A 10023-nucleotide genomic window follows, 5' to 3' on the forward strand; every position below is an offset into this window, starting at 1 on the left:
GGTGGGAGGAGGGATAAATTAACAGTTTGGGATTAACACATATACACTGCTATGTATAAAATAGATCATCAACAAGGAACTACTGTATAGCACAGGGAACTACACTCAATATTTTTCAATAACCTATAAGGGGAAATAATCTGAAAAAGAATAGATATTTTTATCGACATCATCTATCAACGACAGATAAAATGTAACCTAAGGGAAGCCGATGGTGAGCGCTTCTGACCCTGAAGACTTCAATCATCTAAAGTTTGGACTCTGCCTACTCCCAAGGCTCTTAATGAACATACGTGTAGCCGTAGCTTAAAAAGTTCCCCAGTTTGGGGTTCGGGGAGACACTGATTTGGAAAAATCCCTGGTGTTCTCCTTACATGCACGGGACCCTTCCTACAGCTAAAACATTCCTGTCACACCCAGAGGATGGTACACCGTTTGATCGGGAAGAGTTTGGAAAAGGCATCTCATCTCCTCATCTCCTGGTGCTCGGGTTCACCCCTCCAGCATCTTTCCTAACAATCTCCCCACTTGGGGATGTCAGCACCGTCAACATCCTGTTGCACACAGTTTGGAATTTGTCCAGAGGATGAAGTGTAAGGAGAAGAAACAATGAGAGACAAGTCCTAGGTGTTCGGACAGGCACATGTCACTCTAATTTCCAATCAGGAAGACGAATTGACCAAAGGCTAGGATTGCCCACGGAAACAGAAAAGGCTTGAGGAAATCCCGCTCTCTTGTGGCCAGTTCCCAAAAACACAAGTTGAAAAATGAAACTCAGGGACACTAAAATTCACGAAACTGCAGAGTGGAAAATATCTATCTCCGAAAAAATGTCTTGAGGTAAGTCACCGAAAAGGACTTGTAAGCAAGGGAGAATGGCAGGAAAGGGATTTGAAGAGGTAGAATGGACTCGCCACTAAAGCACAAGAAAAGAGGCTGAACATCGCCTACGATGCAGTTGGCCAAAAAAGGCATATGCATTTTTTCTGAATATATTCAAGAAAAGGGCATACACCCTTTTTAGCCAACAAAACAGGTGGGCACTGGAAATCAATACTACAAAAGGTATCACTTCGCATCAGTCAGAAGAGCCATCCTCATAAAGTGTAAACACCAGAAATGCAGGACAGGGCGAGGAGAAAAGGGAGCCCTGTGAGGCTGATAGTGTAAATATAAATTGCCAACGGCCACACTGGAGAAGTGTATTGTGTTTACTAAAGCATCTAAAAAATGAGCTACAGAGCATAGGGCACTTTCACTCATGGGCATATATCTTGGGAAAAACAGAAACCAACAGGACACAGGCACCCCAACATTTACCGCCTCTGTGTTTAAAAGAGCCTCAACTTGGATATAACCTAAATGTCCCTGGAAGGAAAAAATGGATAAAAGAGATATGGTACTCATGTAGAGTGGAATATTACTCAGTCCGGAAATCAATGAAATAAGGCCAGTTGCAACAACTCCAGAGGAGTTACGTACGATCATTCTAAGTGACATAAGTCAGAAAGAAAAAGACACATATCATAAGATATCACTTAAGGGTGGAATCAAAAATGGCTACACATGAAATAAATTACAAAACAGAAACAGAGTCAAATATGTAGAAAACACGTGTAAGGCTGCTAAAGGGGAAAGGTGGGGAGGGGTGAGGCATTATCCAGGAGGTTGAAATTAGCAAAGATACCATTCCAAATACCAAATTGATAATCAACAAGGCCTACACGGTAGCTCAAAGAACTGCACTCAGCACACTCAAGTCACCGGAAAAGAATATATACGACTGGTAAGAATCTGAAAAAGAATTTATTGATGTCTCTCTGTACGTGAATCAAGTGGATGTACAGCAGCAAGAAACAGAGCTTTGAAAATCAGCTGTAACCAATATAATAATAAATTAAAAAAATAAAAGACAATGAGACACAGAAAACTTCTTACAACTTTTTCTCAGGGGCTGTGATGCAACATGGATTGAACACATCTAGACCCACAGCAGGATGAGACATAAGGCTGGAAACTGTTCGCGCTAAGAAATTAGTAAGATTGGATGACGAAATGCAGACCCTTTAAAGTAATACTGCCTGGTACCCATTCCATGGGTCCCAAATCTGCAGGTTCAAGGGAATCTTCTTACAGCTAAAACATGCATGGGAAACCCAGAGGACTGTACACCGTGTGATGGGGAGATGTGTCTAAAATGCAACTTATTTATCCTCTCCTGGTGCTCGGGTTCACCATTCCAGCCACGTTACTAACAATCTCCCCACTTGAAGAATCAGCACCTTTAAACTTCTGTTTCGCACAGTTTGCAATTTGTCCGGAGGATGAACGGGAAGAGGGAGAACCAATGAGAGACTAGCTGTAGGCGTTTCGACAGGCACATGTCACTCTAATTTCCCATCGGGAAGAGGAATTGACCAAAGGCTCAGCCTGCCTCCCCAGAACCAGAATAGGGCCTGAAGCAATCCTGCGGTTTTGCGGCCAGCTCACAAAAAAGCGAGTTGAAAAATGGAGCTCAGGGGCACTGCAATTCACAAACCTGCAGAGTTATAAATGACAACTATCGTCCAACAATATATTGAGGTAAGGCAACGAAGAGGATTTGAACGCAAGGCAGAATTGCAGGAAACAGATTTCAAGAGGTAGATTGGACTCGCCTTTAAAGCACATGAAAAGCGGCAGAACTTCGACAATGATGCAGTTGGCCAAAAAGGGCGTATGCGTTTTTTCCTGCATATATTCAGGAAAAAACGCATACGCCCTTTTTGGCCAACCAAGCAAGCAGGCAAGGCAAATCTGCACTACAAAGAAGTCTCACTTCCCACCGGTGAAAAGCGCCATCCGAACAAACTGTAAAATCCAGAAATGCAGGACAGACCATGGAGAACAGGGAGCCTTGTTACGCTGATGTGCGGGGTGTAAATTGCCGAGAGCCACTCTGGAGAAGTGTATGGTGTTTCCTAAAACATCTAAAAAACAGAGCTACGGAGCATAGGGCACTTCCACTCACAGCGCTATATCGTGGGAAGACTAAAAATCCACAAGACAAGGCACCCCAAAGTTTAGGGCTGCTCTGATTCAAGAACCTCGACTTCAGTACACCTTAAATATCCCAGGAAAGAGAAAAATGGATAAAGAAGTTGTGGTACTTATGTACAATGGAATATCACTCAGCCATGAAATCAATGTCATAAGGCTAGTAGCAGCATAAGGAGCGAATTTAGGTACGATGATTCTAAGTGAAATAAGTCACACAGAAAAGGAAACTTATCATAATATATCACTTATAGAGGGAATGTAAACATCGCTACACATGAACTGAATTACAAAACAGACCAGCGTCAAACATTTAGAAAACACACTTATGCCTGCTTAAGGGGAAAGATGAGGTGGGGCGGTGCATAAAACAAGAGTTTGAAATTAGCACAGATACCGTTCCATAAACCAAATATGTAATAGACAAGACCTACTCCTTGCTCAATGAACTGGACTCAACACCCCCTATTCACCACAGAAGAACATATCTCACTAGTAAGAATCTTAAAACTTATGTATTGATATCTCTCTGTAAGTGAATCAAGTGTGTGTAAAGTGGCATAAACACAGCAGTGAAACTCAGCTAAACCCCATTATAAAAATAAATTTCAAACACAAAACACAAGGACAGTGAAAGAGAGAGAAATTTTTACAAAATTCGTTCAGGAGCTGTGATGCAACCTGGACTGACATCTATACCCACAGCTGGATGAGACATAAGGCTGGACACTCTTGGGGTTGAGAGGATTGGTGAGGTTGGGTGAGCAAATGCAGACCCTTTACATTAATACTGTGTGCTTCCCAGTCCATGGATCCCAGCTCTCCAGGTTCAAGGGAATCTTCCTACAGCTACAAGATGCACAGGAAACCCAGGGGATGGTACACCGTGTGATCGGGAAAGGTCTCTAAACTGTACCTCATTTTTCATCTCCTGCTGCTTGGGTTCGCCATTCCAGCCACTTTATTAACAATCTCCCCACTTGGAGAATCAGCACTTTTAACCTCGTGTTTAGCAGTTTGTAATTTGTCCAGAGGATGAACGGGAAGAGGGAGAACCAATGAGAGACTAGCTGTAGGCGTTTCGACAGGCACATGTCACTCTAATTTCCCATCAGGAAGAAGAATTAACCAAAGACTCAGCCTGCGGCCCCAGAACCAGAATAGGGCCTGAAGCAATCCTGCGGTTTTGCGGCCAGCTCACAAAAAAGCGAGTTGAAAAATGGAGCTCAGGGGCACTGCAATTCACAAACCTGCAGAGTTATAAATGACAACTATCGTCCAACAATATATTGAGGTAAGGCAACGAAGAGGATTTGAACGCAAGGCAGAATTGCAGGAAACAGATTTCAAGAGGTAGATTGGACTCGCCTTTAAAGCACATGAAAAGCGGCAGAACTTCGACAATGATGCAGTTGGCCAAAAAGGGCGTATGCGTTTTTTCCTGCATATATTCAGGAAAAAACGCATACGCCCTTTTTGGCCAACCAAGCAAGCAGGCAAGGCAAATCTGCACTACAAAGAAGTCTCACTTCCCACCGGTGAAAAGCGCCATCCGAACAAACTGTAAAATCCAGAAATGCAGGACAGACCATGGAGAACAGGGAGCCTTGTTACGCTGATGGGGGATATAAATTGCCAACAACCACTCTGGAGAAGTGTATGTTGTTTCCTAAAACATCTAAAAAAGAGAGCTACAGAGCATAGGGCACTTCCACTCACGGGCATATATCTTGGGAAGACTAAAAATCAACAAGACAAGGCACCCCAAAGTTTAGGGCTGCTCCATTTATAAGAACCTCGATCTGGTACAGCTTAAATATCCCAGGAAAGAGAAAATAGTATAAAGACGTTGTGGTACTTATGTACAATGGGATATTACACAGCCATGAAATCAATGTCAGAAGGCTAGTAGCAGCATAATGAGTGGATTTAGGTATGATGATTCTAAGTGAAAGAAGTCACACAGAAAATGAGACTTATCATAAGATATCACTTAAAGAGGGAAGGTAAACATCGCTACACATGAACTGAATTACAAAACAGACCACAGTCACACATTTAGAAAACACACTTATGCCTGCTTAAGGGGAAAAGTGAGGTGTGGTGATGCATAACACAAGAGTTTGAAATTAGCACAGATACCGTTCCATAAACCAAATATGTAATAGACAAGACCTACTCCTTGCTCAATGAACTGGACTCAACACCCCCTATTCACCACAGAAGAACATATCTCACTAGTAAGAATCTTAAAACGTATGTATTGATATCTCTCTGTAACTGAATCAACTGTTTGTAAAGCAGCATAAACACAGCAGTGAAACTCAGCTAAAACCCATTTTAAAAATAAATTTCAAAGACAGTGAAAGAGAGAGAAATTTTTACAAAATTCGTTCAGGGGCTGTGATTCAACCTGGACTGACCACATCTACACCCACAGCTGGATGAGACATAAGGCTGGACACTCTTGGGGCTGAGAGGATTGGTGAGGTTGGGTGAGCAAATGCAGACCCTTTAAAGTAATATTGTGTGCTACCCATTCCATGGGTCCCAACTCTCTAGGTTCAAGGGAATCTTCCTACAGCTACAAGATGCACGGGAAACCCAGAAGATGGTACACCGTGTGATCGGGAAAGGTCTCTAAAACGCACCTCATTTTTCCTCTCCTGGTGCTCGGGTTCGCCATTCCAGCTGCTTTACTAACAATCTCCCCACTTGGAGAATCAGCACCTTTAACCTCCTGTTTCGCACAGTTTGCAATTTGTCCGGAGGATGAATGGGAAGAGGGGAACCAATGAGAGACTAGCTGTAGGTGTTTGGACAGGCACATATCACTCTAATTTCCCATCAGGAAGAGGAATTGACCAAAGGCTCAGCCTGCGGCCCCAGAACCAGAATAGGGCCTGAAGCAATCCTGAGGTTTTGCCGCCAGCCCACAAAAAAGCGAGTTGAAAAATGGAGCTCAGGGGCACTGCAATTCACAAACCTGCAGAGTTATAAATGACAACTATAGTCCAACAATATATTGAGGAAAGGCAAAGAAGAGGATTTGAAAGCAAGGCAGAATTGCAGGAAACAGATTTCAAGAGGTAGATTTGACTCGCCTTTAAAGCACATGAAAAGTGGCAGAACTTCAACAATGATGCAGTTGGCCAAAAAGGGCGTATGCGTTTTTTCCTGAATATATTCAGGAAAAAACGCATACGCCCTTTTTGGCCAACCAAGCAAGCAGGCAAGGCAAATCTGCTCTACTGCCGAACTCAGCTCAGGTGTCACTTCCTTGAGGTCTTCCCTGACCCACTACTCAGCCTGCTGTGTGCTCCCAGGGACACCTGAGTTGTCTCTGTTAGAGCACTTGCCATTCCGCACTGATGTTTCCTGTTGACTGCAGGCCGTCCAGAGTTCCATACCTTGACTGCCATTTCAGTACCTGGTGCCTCACCGCTGTTCAGTTAAGTGAGGTTGAGTATTATTGAAACTGTGTCAACTTTAATGGGTTGGTTTGTTGGGTCAGCTTATCCATAAGCATTCAACAAAGAGGAACGGAGGGGGATGGAGTGAAGTTGAATGGAGTGGTGAAAACTCTGATTATGATATTTAGCAGCATTATCTTAAAAGTCCGCAAGATGTCAACACAACCTTGTAAAACAACCATACCCCAATTAAAAAAAAAAAAATTGAACAGAAGGTGGAAAAAAAAATAGTCCACAAGATGTCAGGGTTTCTACCTGAGAAAAAAGAATGCAATAGTCTGAGATAAAGAACACTCTCACTGATGCCAGAAATTAATTTAAAGTGAATATTGGTATAGAAATAATAGATTTATTTAATTGAATAAGCAATATATGTCCATGCTACAAAATTCAAAGTGTATACGTGGAAAGTAAACTCTTCCTCCCTCCCTACTTCTTTCCCTGATCCCCCGCCCCATTTTGTCTACCCCAAGGGCAACTATTTTTATTATCCTTCCAGAGATATCCTAAGTGTATAATCATATAAATGTATTTTTTTCTAAATAACACCAATGATTGTATACAAGTGTTCTGTGCCTTGGTTTTTTCCACTTAAAATACCTCAGAGTTTTCATATTAAAAGAGATAATATTATTTATATCTTATTATTATTTATACTTTATTATTTATATATTAGTATTAAAATAATAATATTTTTACCTGTACTAACATATTTACTAAACCTCCTATTATGGATATTCAGGCTGTTACCAATCTCTTGCTATTACAAATATCCCCAAACAACAGGCCTCATCTTACATATGTGCAAGTATATCTATATTTTAAATTCCAATATTGAGATGTTGTCAGCCCTCCATTGAGACTGTACACATTTACACTCCCACCAACAATATGAGTGTCTTTTTCTTCACAAACTTGCCACAGTTATACATAATATATATATAGTTATATATATAAAACTTAATATATAACTTAAGTGTGTGTGTGTATATATATATATATATATATATATATACTGTAAAATATATTTAAAATATATTTGCTGATCTGATAGGTGACTCATATCTCATTACAGTTTTAAAAAATGCCTTACTGGAGTGTAATTGACATACAGTAAACTGCACATGTTTAAAACGTAAATTTAGTCAATTTTGACCTGTTTACCCATGTGAAACCATCACCACAATCAAGATAATAAACCTATCCATCACCCTCAAAGGTTTCCTTGTGCTCCTTTGCAATCCCTCCCTCCTACCAGCCTTCCTCACCATTCCCCCATGCAACCACTGGTGTGCTTTGTGTTACTATAGTTTTTATTTTCTAGAATCTTATATAAATAGGGTAATACAGTATGCAGTCTTTTTTTTTAATCTTACTTTCACTCAGCATAATTATTTTGAAATTCATCCATGTCATTGCGTCTATCAGTAGTTCATTCCTTTTTATCAGTGAGTAGTACTAGGTTGTATGGACACACCACAATTTGTTTATCCATTCTTGTGTTGATAGACATTTAGATTGTTTCCAGTTTGTAACTATCACAAATAAGACAGTCACTTAGAAGCCAGGTGTTTCTGTTTCTCTTAGGTAAATACCTGAAAGTGGAATGGCTGGATCACACGGTAGGTGTATGTTTAACTTTTAAAGAAACTGCCAAACTGTTTTCTAAAGTGATTGTACCATCTTGTGTTCCTATCAGCAGTGAATGAGTGTGTGGTTGCTCCATATTCTCACCATATTTGGGGGTCAGCCTTTTTAATTTTAGACATTCTAATAGATGTGTAATGGTAATTCATTGTGATTTTAATTTTCATTTTCCTAATGAGTAATGATGTTGAGGGTCTTTTCATTTCACTCTGATGAAGGGTCTGTTCAAATATTTCTACCATTTTAAAATCGGGCTGTTTTCTTATTATGGAGTCTTGAGAGTTCTTTTTATATTCTGGTACCAGTCTTTGATATATGATTTTCAAATATTTTCTCCCCTTTTGTGGCTTGTCTGTTCATTCTCTCAACAGTGGCTTTTGAGGAGCAAAGTTTCTCAATTTTGATGAAATCTAATTTATCTCTTTTTTGCAAATGAATGTTTTTTGTGTTTTATCTAAGAAATCTTTGCCTTACTCAAAGTCACAAAGATTTTCTCTCTGTTTTCTTCTAGAGGTTTTAGAGTTTAGGTTTTACCTTAACCCATTTTGAGATCATTTTTGTATATAGTACAGGATGTGGATCATTATAGTTTTGATTTGTATGTTTCTTATCACAGGTATTGATTATATTCTCACATGTTTAAATATAATTTTTTCTTCTTGTGAACTCTTCAGTCAAGTCCTTTGTTCCAGGCTGCCATGGTTGGATGTGCAGTTCATGTGCTGCTCAAAAGCCTAAGCCAACAGGACTAATGGAAGCAGAAACCTGGCAGCACACTGCTCACTGAACCCCTTTCCATAATTCACCCCCAGGAAGACCCTGCCTTCACTTTGCACAGGAGTGGTATAAGCTAGCACAAGCATTGACCCTGTCCATTTATTTATCTCTTGTAGGCGTTCTTTGTATTACTTAGCCCTTCATCATTGTGGTGCAAATATATTTTTCCCAGACTGTCATTTATATTTTTCACTGTTTATGGTATTTTTCCATCAGGATTGCATTTTACAGAGTCAAATGTATCAGTCTTTTCTATTGTGGATTCTGAGTTTTGTGTCATGCTTAGAAAGTTTCTCTACTTCAAATTCATTTCAAAAAAATACTTTATGCTTTTTCTAACATTTTTATGGTTTCTTTTTTCACATTTCAACATTTTGATTCAGTAGGCATTTATTTTGGTGGAAGAGGTAAGATAGTAATCCAATTTTTTTCCAATTGGCTCCCCAGTTGTCCCAACACCATTTACTAAATAATTCATCTTCAGGTTTTCATAAACAAAATTCTCATCTTTAGTGTAAAAAGTAGCCATGTTACTCTGCCCAGAGGCCACATGCTACACTCTGATTCTGTGGTAAAGAGGCAGATGAGAAGTAAAGGAGGTGATACAAGAGATTTATTCTGCGTGGTTTGGGTTAATGCTCAAGATTTCTACATTTACAACACGGTACAAAAAAAAATCTGTTGTTATAGCAATAACCTTGATCAGGAAAAGGTTAAATTATATTCACTATCTGCTATTTGTTAATACAGGAAAGTGGGCAATGTATTGTATTTGAGAAAAAAATAATGCAGAATATTTTTCACACACACCCCTACAAACATAGATAGAAAACACACACACAAACACGCTCACACATTTCCTTCCTCAGAATGGTGTAATGGCTAAGAGTTTGGACTCTGAGTCGGGCAAATCTGGGAATATTAATAGTATCTAACTCATAGGGTTAATGCAGGCAATTAAGAGAGTTTGCTCATATAAAGTGTTTATTAGCACTGACTGACTCAGAATAAATCTCAGCATTCAGTACCTATTCACTTCTTCTGTTTTTGTAAGATGCTTAGGTAAGTTTCTCCAAGATTTCTCAGATGT

Source organism: Leucopleurus acutus, assembly GCF_964270905.1.
Source record: "Leucopleurus acutus genome assembly, chromosome: 8".
Classification (NCBI taxonomy): domain Eukaryota; kingdom Metazoa; phylum Chordata; class Mammalia; order Artiodactyla; family Delphinidae; genus Leucopleurus; species Leucopleurus acutus.